At 43.9% G+C, this 11,423-nt stretch overlaps 1 long non-coding RNA gene across 1 annotated transcript in view; it reads right to left on the reverse strand.

Annotated features, from left to right (window-relative positions):
• The window catches only part of LOC309390495, a 30,303-nt gene extending 23,316 nt beyond the window's left edge, over positions 1 to 6,987 (reverse strand). The window contains exon 1 of the long non-coding RNA XR_014175143.1: positions 6,776 to 6,987. This is a non-coding gene — a long non-coding RNA (uncharacterized lncRNA). The remainder of the gene's footprint in view (positions 1 to 6,775) is intronic.
• Positions 6,988 to 11,423: the final 4,436 nt, after the last annotated feature.

Here is an 11,423-nt window from a genome sequence, read left to right on the forward strand (position 1 = left end):
TACTACCTATTTGGCTGAACTGGTCCAAACCAATAGGAACCCATCTCTGCAGTGAACATATCCAACATACCTTTCCCCTCCTATTCTCCCCATAACGTCAACCCTGTGAGATGGGCTGAACGAGTGTGACCAGCCCCAAGGTTACCCAGCTGCCTTTCATAGCTAAGGCATACAATTTTTGACTGCAATCAAATATTTTTTTTTCCTAGCCACACACCCTCCTCGCTCTTGGCCAATAAGTGAATTTGAAAAATTCAAAAGCTTCAGCCTAATAAAGTCATTTCTTTGCTGCAGTTTAATAGATAAAACATCCTTAATCTCCCGACCTACCCAGATTTTTATTCATCACGTTTTGCCGACCGCTTAATAACCGTTCAGCTATTGTCCTGGCATTCTAAAAAATGATAGTTCAGCCTAAAACCATGGAGCAGCCTTCTATTTTTGTAGTCACAATTGGTACAAAGGAAGAATATTCACAGTATTGTGAATCTCATTAAGGCCCCTTCGCATATAAAGTCCTCCAGGCCCCCTTTTCTAGAAGAAATGGTTCATTTTCTTTTAGCTAGTTAAAACCATTCTCCCATCTCCTGAATAGTAAATTCTGCTAAGGGGTATTTGTCACTGCCCCATAACTGCCTAATGAAACTATCGGTTGGTTCTGTTTAACGGAGATTAAGATTGCCAAGTGTCCCCAAAGCACTTTTCAATACTCTTGAGGTCTATAAACTGTTATATCTCATCAAGTCCTTCTAATTGCCAATTGGGGTATTAAAGAAAGAGGTGAGCAGAATTCTGAAAACTCCGTACCCTAATGAACACACACACACACAATCACAAAACAGAACTGGTAAAATCTTCATTTCTGCAGCTGGGACTTTTGTGCAGGTAGAATGTTATTATTATTTCCCATTTTAAAGCTGTCTACCAGCTTGGTGAATTATTGGGTTAATAACGTAAAACCTGAAACAAAAAATTGCATCTTTAACAAAGGAAAGGGACAAGAAGAAGGAGAGAGGGTGGGAATGGCTAAGGTACTTGCCTAGAAACTAGGAGAGTGTGAATTCTAGTCCTGTCTTTGGCATGAAAGCAGCTGGGTGACTTTGGGCCAATCTCCAGGAGACAGTGAGTTCTAGTCCCACTTTAGGCATGAAAGCCAGCTGAGTGACTTTGGGCCAATCACCAGGAGACAGTGAGTTCTAGTCCCACCTTTGGCATGAAAGCCAGCTGGGTGACTTTGGGCCAATCTCCAGGAGACAGTGAGTTCTAATCCCACTTTAGGCATGAAAGCCAGCTGGGTGACTTTGGGCCAATCACCAGGAGACAGTGAGTTCTAGTCCCACCTTAGGCATGAAAGCCAGCTGGGTGACTTTGGGCCAATCACCAGGAGACAGTGAGTTCTAGTCCCACCTTTGGCATGAAAGCCAGCTGGGTGACTTTGGGCCAATCTCCAGGAGACAGTGAGTTCTAGTCCCACCTTTGGCATGAAAGCCAGCTGGGTGACTTTGGGCCAATCTCCAGGAGACAGTGAGTTCTAATCCCACTTTAGGCATGAAAGCCAGCTGGGTGACTTTGGGCCAACCACCAGGAGACAGTGAGTTCTAGTCCCACCTTAGGCATGAAAGCCAGCTGAGTGACTTTGGGCCAATCACCAGGCGACAGTGAGTTCTAGTACCACCTTTGGCATGAAAGCCAGCTGGGTGACTTTGGGCCAATCACCAGGAGACAGTGAGTTCTAATCCCACTTTAGGCATGAAAGCCAGCTGGGTGACTTTGGGCCAATCTCCAGGAGACAGTGAGTTCTAGTCCCACTTTAGGCATGAAAGCCATCTGGGTGACTTTGGGCCAATCTCCAGGAGACAGTGAGTTCTAGTACCACCTTTGGCATGAAAGCCAGCTGGGTGACTTTGGGCCAATCTCCAGGAGACAGTGAGTTCTAGTCCCACTTTAGGCATGAAAGCTAGCTGAGTGACATTGCTCCAATCACCAGGAGACAGTAAGTTCTAGTACCACCTTTGGCATGAAAGCCAGCTGGCTAACTTTGGGCCAGTCACTCCCTCTGTTCAGCCCACCCACATCATGGGGTTCTTGCTGTGAGGAAAATAGGAGGAAGAATGAGTATTAAGAATGCTTGTTCCCTCAAGCTACTTATAAAGTAATAAAGATAGGATAATTAAATAATTTCAAATTGGTAGCAATCAGGTGCAGAAATCTTGCTGCCATCTGATTTCTGGTCACCCATACGTTGTAACTTAATCCCAGAGACATCTTTATTGAAGGAGTGGGGAAAGAGATGAGTCTATGGGAGATCACAGTGAGGCATTCTCTGTCCACTCTTCATGGATCTCTTCATATTCATAAGTAATGACACTCTTGGGCATTATATGCTACCTTTCCAGTTCTAATAAAGGAGACTATTTGTAGTTCAGAGTTGAAATGAGTGGTCCTTAGCGCTCTCTGAGCTTGGTTGTTTTTTTGCAGACATTTTGTTACCAAACTGGGTAACATCATCAATGTTAGTGGGATTTGCTCTCCGTTTATATTCTAGTGGCTTGCCCTATCATTATTGGTGGGAGTTGATAGATCTGTATTTCAGAGTTGACGGAGAAGGACAGGATAGTAAATTTGCAGACAAATAGTTACCCTAAGCACTTAAGGCCTCTGTTGAATGAAACATGCTTCCTGGTGATTTCCTGGACAGGTAATATTGTTTTCTCAGCAACAGCATTGACGAAATTTGCCACTGATCCTTCTTTCAACTTCTCAGTCTAGTCTACAGCTTTAGGATTTTCTACTGATCCCCATCCAAGCACTGACGAAATCTTATTTCTCCAGCTTTTTCAAGATTGGCCAATCTCAACAAGAAGCTGCGGCCTGCTGTGACATTAGCTGAACCTATTGGGAAATACGTAGTGAAAGTGATGATGTCATAATTCTACCTAACCCATTCCTAACGAGATTAGAGCAGTGGAGGGATTTTTATAAAAATTTACTACCAGTTCTGTGGGTGTGGTTTGGTGGGCGTGGCATGGCTTGGTGGGCGTGGCATGACTTGATGGGCTTGGCAGGGGAAGGATACTGCAAAATCTCAATTTCCTCCTGATCAGCAGGAACTCGGGAGGCAGAGAATAGATGGGGGGCGGGGCCAGTCAGAGATGGTATTTACCAGTTCTCCAAACTACTCAGAATTTCCGCTACTGGTTCCCCAGAACTGGTCAGAACCTGCTGAATACCACCGCTGGATTAGAGACATTAAGAGAAAGAGAGAGATGAACAATGAATCCTGAACCATAGTTTTATTTGTTATGTTTTGAAAAATTAAATATTTTTTGTTTATTTTCATGAAAAGCATTCTGTCTCTCTTTGGCTCAGCTGCATAATTGACCTTGTGGTTGAGGATTCTCTGGAAATTTGCATCCAGCTTTGCTTGTGCAAATGTTTACATAAGTCTTCATGCTGAGCATGAAAAAGCAGTCACGTGTCAGAAAGAACACTCTAAATTATTTCCATAATAAGCAGCATATCATGGAAGCTACACTTAGATCATTCTTCAAACCACACACAAAATGCTACCCCCAAATATGTTCAGGTTGGCATCAAACCCAGCTCTCCAGCCAAGCCTATAAAAAGTAAGAAAGATAACCTTGACCAAGATAGGACAGATCCATTACCAAAGCAACAAGGAAAAAAATACATAATTTAAGAAAGCCAGTTTGATCTAGTGGTCAAGGTGGTTACCTAGAAACCAGTAGAAGATCAGTTCTAGTCCCATCTTAGGCAAGAAAGCTGGCTGGATGACATTGGCCCAATCATTGGCAATATTGTAGGTCCTTTGAGCCATGGTGGTGCACTGGTTAGAGTGCAGTACTGCAGGCTACTTCTGCTGATCACCGGCTGCCTGCAGTTTGGCGGATCGAATCTCACCAGGCTCAAGGTTGACTCAGCCTTCCATCCTTCCGAGGTGGATAAAATGAGGACCCAGATTGTTGGGGGCAATAGGCTGACTCTGTAAACCGCTTAGAGAGGGCTGTAAAGCACTATGAAGTGGTATATAAGTATGAGTGCTATTGCTATTGCTTTGGCAAGTACTTGGGAAGAAAACTAAGACTACAGAATTGGTCCAAAGCATAGAACATAGTATAGGGGTCCTTGGCATACTCTGAGCTTGCTTGTTTTTTTGTAGACATTGTGCAGTGCTGATGATGTTACCTAGTTTGGATAATAAAACATCTGCAAGAAACCAAGCAAGCTCAGAGAGCACCAAGGACCCCTCATGTCAACCCTGAGCTACAAATATTCTCATTCATTAATAGTATCATAGGACTGGAAGGGATCTCAGAGGTCTTACCTTGCTTAATAGTAGTAACTGTGAGAGGGATCTTGGAGTCCTAGTGGACAACCATTGAAATATGAGTCAGCAGTGTGCAGCAGCTCCCAAAAAAGCCAACACAGTTCTAGGCTACATAAACAGAGGGATAGAATCAAGATCACATGAAGTGTTAGTACCACTTTATAAGGCCTTGGTAAGGCCACACTTGGAATACTGCATTCAGTTTTGGTCACCACGATGTAGAAAAGATGTGGAGACTCTAGAAAGAGTGCAGAGAAGAGCAACAAAGATGATTAGGGGACTGGAGACTAAAACATATGAAGAACGGTTGCAGGAACTGGGTATGTCTAGTTTCGTGAAAAGAAGGACTAGGGGTGACATGATAGCAGTCTTCCAGTATCTCAGAGGCTGCCACAAAGAAGAGGGAGTCAAGCTATTCTCCAAAGCACCTTAAGGACAAGAAGCAATGTGTGAAAACTAATCAAGGAGAGAAGCAACCTAGAACTAATTTCCTGACAGTTAGAACAATTAATCAGTGGGACAACTTGCCTCCAGAAGTTGTGAATGCTCCAACACTGGAAGTTTTTAAGAAGACATTGGATAACCATTTGTCTGAAGTGGTGTAGGGTTTCCTGCCTAGGCAGGGGGTTGGACTAGAAGACCTCCAAGGTCCCTTCCAACTCTGTAATTCTCTTCTGTTCTATCTTCTAGTCCAACCTGCTCAAGGCAGGAGACCTTATACAATGGCTATCAAACTCGATCGCGTCATGGGCCAAATTATGACATATTGTGACGTTTGTTGCCTTTGTGGAGCTGGGGTGGACACGGCTTGCGTGTGATGTATACAGCCTGTGGGCCACCAGTTTAATAGCCCTGCCTTATACTATCCTAGTCAATGGATGCCCAGTCTATTTTTGAAAATCTCTAGTGATTGAGTACCCACAATACTGGAAAGCAAGCTATTCCAGCGATTAGTCTCTGTCAGAAAATTTCTCCTTACTTCTGGTTTGGGTCACTCCTTAACAAGCTTCCACCCATGTCATCTTGTCCTGCCCTCAGGTTCTTTAGAAAATAAGTCAATCCAAAAGTATTGGATTAAAATTTGGAAATGGATACAACAAATTATAGAGGAACAAATAGAATATCAACGGGAACTCTTTCTGCTGGGAATAAACAAGGGGGAATATAGAAAGAAAATTAAACACATACTAATACACCTGTTGACTACAGCCAGAATAATGTTTGCCCAATGTTGGAAACAAAGTAATATTCCCCCAGATGAAAATTCTAGACTGCGCAGAAATGGACAAGTTAACATTAAGCCGAGAAACAATAGAGAAATGTATAGAATTGCCGCTGAATGTATATAAATATAGAAGCGATATAAGACTGATATATACAGGTATGATGACACATCAATGTTAATCTGATGATTGTAAGATGGGATAGAGGGGGAAAAACAATACAAATTTGATCTACAGAAAATAAGTCAATCCCCTTTTCTCTGTGCAGCCCCTCAAGTACTTGAAGACTGCTATCATGTCCCCCCTAACCTTCTCTTTGATAGATTAGACATACCCAGCTCCTTCAACCATTCATTGTGTGATTTAGTCTCCAGAGCTTATCTTGAGATGTACTATCTGTCTCCATCTTGTTGATTTTACTTTCTTTGCAGAAACCTCTAGAAGTGGGGGCAGGGAGAATGTGTGGATAAACATAGGGTAAAGCTCCTTGACCCTAAAACAAGATATTCACTCTTTCTTTCTTTCTTTCTTTCTTTCTTTCTTTCTTTCTTTCTTTCTTTCTTTCTTTCTTTCTTTCTTTCTATTCCTCTCTAGGATTCTCTTATGTTCAAAAAAGGGAAGCCCAAGAAGACGCTGTTATAGAAAGGAACGGAATTTGAAGTACTCTGGTAGCACATTTCTCACTAATTAATTTTATTAAAAGGCATAAGCTTTTGTGAGCTGCAGCCCACCTCAATGGATCCGTGGAGTGGCTAGACTGATATATGATTTAAATTTATACCAGTCTAGACACTGTACGCATCCGATGAATTGAGCTGCAGTTCACAAACGCTTATGGCTTTTAATAAAATAGGCTAATCAAAAAAAAAAGAGGTGCTATCAAATTCCTCCTGATTTTTCTTTTGCTAACCATGGCTCTCCCCCTATAGGGTCTGTAGAACACGGAGCCGATGAGTAAAAAAAAAGCAGCTGTCTGTGCCAAGTAGAAAAGTCAAAAGGAGGAAAAAGTCAGTCCCACTCAGGGCCAGGCGAAATCTTTCCTGGGCATCCTGTTCTTTCAAAAAGCAACTTTCAGTTTGAAAAATAGCAATAGCAAAAGCATTTAGGTTTATATATTGCCCCATAGTGCTCTACAGCGCTCTCTGGGTGGTTTACAATGGATTTGCATATTACCCCCCACAATCTGGGTTCTCGTTTTACCGACCTCCCAAGGATGGACGGCTGAGTGAATCTGGAGCCGTCATCAGGATCGAACTCCTGGCAGTGGGCAGAGTTTGCCGGCAACACCGCATTCTAAACACTGCGCCTTCCTAAAGAAAGCATTGTGCACGACAAGCAGAATAGCTTCTACCCCCTCCTACAACTGATTCATAAGCCGTCTCTTCCCATGTAGATTCTACTTGCTCTAAAGCTGGAGATCTTACATATTGGAGAGTTTGTTGCTCTTCTGCCTGCAGCATCACATCTGTGATTATTTATAAGACTTATCTCTAGCCTTTATTTTAGGAGCTCAAGCAGCATAAATATCCCATATCTCCAGAGACAGAGGGGGGAAGAAGGAAGAGAGGGAGGGAGGGAGGGAGGGAGGGAGGGAGGGAGGGAGGGAGGGAAGAGAGAAAGAAGCTCAAAATCTCCTGATCTCGCTCTGGGGATCTAAAGTCCTCCCCTTGACTTTAATTCAACCCAAGGGAAGACATAATGAAGGAAATTGCCTGGATCAGGTGAACCAGAAGTGATAGCAGTGGGAGGCTCCACCCACCCACTTGGACACTTCTGCGCATGTGCAAAAGTATCACACAAGCGTTCAAGCACGCATGAGCGAACTGGTATTAAAATAAATTGAAACCCACCTCTGTATGGTATGGTATGGTATGGTATGGTATGGTATGGTATGGTATGGTATGATATGGCATGTCCTCAATAACAATTGAGTCCAAAATTCTGTTGCTAAGTAAAACAGTTGTTAAGAGAGTTTTGCCCCATTTTAGATCTTCCTCACCATTGTCGTTAAGTGAATCTGGCTTCCTTGTTGATTTTGCTTGTCAGGAGGTCGCAAATGACAATCATTTGCGACCTCCTTACAAGGTCTTCTAGTCCAATCCCCTGCTTAGGCAGGAAACCCTAGGCCACTTCAGAGAAATGGTTATCCAACATCTTCTTAAAAACTTCCAGTGTTGGAGCATTCACAACTTCTGGAAGCAAGTCGTTCCACTGATTAATTGTTCTCACTGTCAGGAAATTTCTCTTTAGTTCTAGGTTGCTTCTCTCCTTGATTAGTTTTCACCCATTGCTTCTTGTTCTGCCCTCAGGTGCTTTGGAGAATAGTTTGACTCCCTCTTCTTTGTGGCAACCCCTGAAATATTGGAAGACTACTATCATGTCTCCCCTAGTCCTTCTTTCTATTAAACTAGACCTACCCAGTTCCTGCAACCCTTCTTCATGTGTTTTAGCCTCCAGTCCCCTAATCATCTTTGTTGCTCTTCTCTGCACTCTTTCTAGACTCTCCACATTTTTTTTATATTGTGGCGACCAAAACTGAATGCCGTATTCCAAGTGTGGCCTTACCAAGGCATTATAAAGTGGTATTAACACTTTACGTGATCTTGATTCTATCCCTCTGTTTATGTAGCCTAGAACTGTGTTGGCTTTTTTGGCAGCTGCTGCACAGTGCTGGCTCCTATTTAAATGGTTGTCCACTAAGACTCCAAGATCCCTTTCACAGTTATTGCTATGGAGCAAAGTACCACCTACCCTGTACCTGTGCATTTCGTTTTTCTTGCCTAAATGTAGAACCTTACTCTTTTCACCATTGAATTCCATTGTGTTAGATAGTGCCCAGCGTTCAAGACTAACAGAGCCACAGTTACAGCATCCGACAGAGCAACATCCAGACCTCGGTATCATAAAACCTGGATTTCTTAAGTAGCCAAGCAGCTGTGACCCATATAGGAATGGTGCCAGACTGTCTCGTATGAATGAGGATTAAATTATTGATACGGCGTTGGTGTACCGGCTGTGGATATAGCCGTCAGCAACCAGATGCTCCATTAACCATTCATGGCTTCGCACCAGCTGACCTTGTCTTTTTCCCAGCAACTCCGAAGAGGAGGGCGAAGAGATTCCCTTGGCTTCTCTCGGATAGTTGACAACACAAATTCATCTCCCCATCTGTTTTGCTTTCCGAGTGAGCTCATCAGGAAACATTATGACAAGGGATTGGTAATTGGGATGTAACCGTGCCTACGGCTTACACTATTGATTTTTCAGAACTGGCTATTATGAGGAATCATAGAGTTGGGTGTTAGCTTAGATCGCCCACTCCCTCTCTGTGGAAAAATATAATTTAACTGAGGAAACGTAAAGGCACGTAGAGGCAGAGTTACGGCCACCATTGAGTCTAATGTTTCCGTTGCTAAGCAAGACAGTTGTTAAGTGTGCCTCATTGAATGACTTTTTTGACACTGTTGTTAGGTGAATCATGCAGTCGTTAAGTGAATGTGGCTTCCCCCATGGACTTTGCTTTTCAGAAGCTGGCTGCAAATGTTGCAGATGGTGATCACATGACCCTAAGGAGCAGTGGTGGGTTTCAAAATTTTTTAGAACCTCTTCTGTAGCTGTGGCCTGCTTTGTGGGAGTGGCTTGCCAGCCATGTAAATGGGTGGGAGTGGCTTGCCAGCCATGTAAATGGGTGGGAGTGGCTTGCCAGCCATGTGATTGGGTGGGAGTGGCTTGCCAGCCATGTGACTGGGTGGGAGTGGCTTGCCAGCCATGTGACTGGGTGGGCGTGGCCAACTTGTAAAATGTGGTGAAACTCACATAAAAACGCTCTTGCTTAGCAACCAAAATGTTGGCTCAGAAACTCTGGCATTTGAAGCACGCAAGTCTTAAAGCTGTCAAGTTACAAGACCCTCGCACCTCTAACCCTTTAGAAAAAAAAAACTCCAGGGGTGTTTCAAACTTGACAGCTTTAAGACTTGTGGACTTCAACTCCCAGAATTCCTCCTCCAGTCATGTTGGCTCAGGAACTCTGGCATTGAAGTGTGCAAGTCTTAAAGCTGTCAAGTTACAAGACCCTTGCACCCCTAACCCTTTAGAAAAAAAACCCAGGGGTGTTCAAACTTGACAGATTTAAGACTTTAAGGTTTAGATAGGACTCTTAGAGGCAGGTGGAGTGATTGGTGAACCAGCCAATCTGTGAGCGGTGGGCGGGGCAAGTGTGGTGCGGATGGGCTGGGGGAGGGAGCTGGAATTGGTTCTAAATGGCACGGTAGATTTGTGGAAACTCTTCTATAGAAGAGGTTAGAACTGGCAGGAACCCAACCCTGCTAAGGAGGTACAAGTACCATGCTCCTTGATGTACAGTCATGTTGGCCAGACAACACTGGCTCCCGCAGCTAAGAAAAAGAGGTGAGCATCGACCCCTGGGGTGAGGGGGTAACTGAACAAGGAAACCCCTCATGGATCAATGGTGGCCGTAATTCTGCCTCTATGTGCCTTTCGGTTAAATTAGATTTTCCACAGAGAGGGAGTGGGCGATCTAAGCTAACAATCAACTCTATGATTCCTCATAACAGCCAGTTCTGAAAAAATAATAGTGTAAGCCATTAGGATGGCGAAACTGTCATAAATATATGCCAGTTCTGAGTGTCCAAATTTTGATCACATGACCACAGGGATGCTGCAATGATCATAAGTATGGAAACTGGTCATAAGTCACATTTTCAGTGCCATTTTGATTTCCGTCCATCGTGTTCGAAGAGGACCTTGACATCTAACAGGTTGTGGGGCTGTCCACGGTGAGTCCGCAGGTGGCTGGTAAGGCCTATATGGGCGCAAAATGTTCTGCCACATGTCGGGCAGACATGTGTGGGCACCATGGTTGCCGCATTTGCAGCTCTGGCTTTGCAAAGTACTCGCTTCTCTTGTGCTTCGGTTGTTCTTCTGTCCTCAGACGTCTGGCAGCCTTGGTGGATCAAGGTGTGCTATGTCGATCGATCTTTTGCCAGGGTTTCCCAGGAGGTGGTGTCGATACCCAGGGACTTGAGGGAGGCTTTCAACATGTCTTTGCATCATTTCCTTTGTCCCCCCTGCGATCGCTTTCCTTGAGACAGCTCACCATAGAGGAGCTGTTTGGGAATGCGGTGGTCTGGCATCCTTGCAACATGGCCTGCCTCGCGAGTCTGGGCTTTCATCAGCAGGTCTGCTCTGGAGAGGACTTCTGTGTCTAGCACATTGTCCTGTCAACTTGTACAAACAATCACGAAACCAATGGTCATAAGCCAAGGACTGCCAGGATTTCCAGAAATGCAGCCAGTTTTCTTTACAGCATATTAACTTTTGATATTTCTTTTAAATGTGATGCAAAACTTTTAAGTGCTCCCAATAACCACTTCACATGTTGACCCTACTGAGTCAAGGAAGTTTGTCCTGAGAAAAGAAACATGAATATCCAGTGAAAATGGCTTATTCTCATTCCCCGCCTGAGTAATTTCTATCTTTTCATCCTGTGGTCATGGGGATTCAAAGATCAGATGATTAGGAAACGTTCCCCGAGAATAGTTTTACAAGGAAAACAGTAAAAGCCTTGGGATATACAAGGTAAAAGGAGAAGCGGCGGGGGGAAAACCCAAGGGGAGAATAGCCTGGTGGGGATTGAAGTTGGGGATACATATAAACATTTGATACTAGAGATCTGGAAGGAAACAGCTGTTCCATAACAGATTAGTCACTTATCATAGATTACACACTGGCTACTGCAACCAAGACCTTGACGTCGCAATGGACACTGTGATTTTATTTCCTGGCTGCGGGAACTGCTGCAACAATCAAAGTAGAGAGAATCTGATATTTCT

The sequence above is a fragment of the Natrix helvetica genome, assembly GCF_964273705.1.
Source record: "Natrix helvetica genome assembly, chromosome: 4".
NCBI lineage: Eukaryota > Metazoa > Chordata > Lepidosauria > Squamata > Natricidae > Natrix > Natrix helvetica.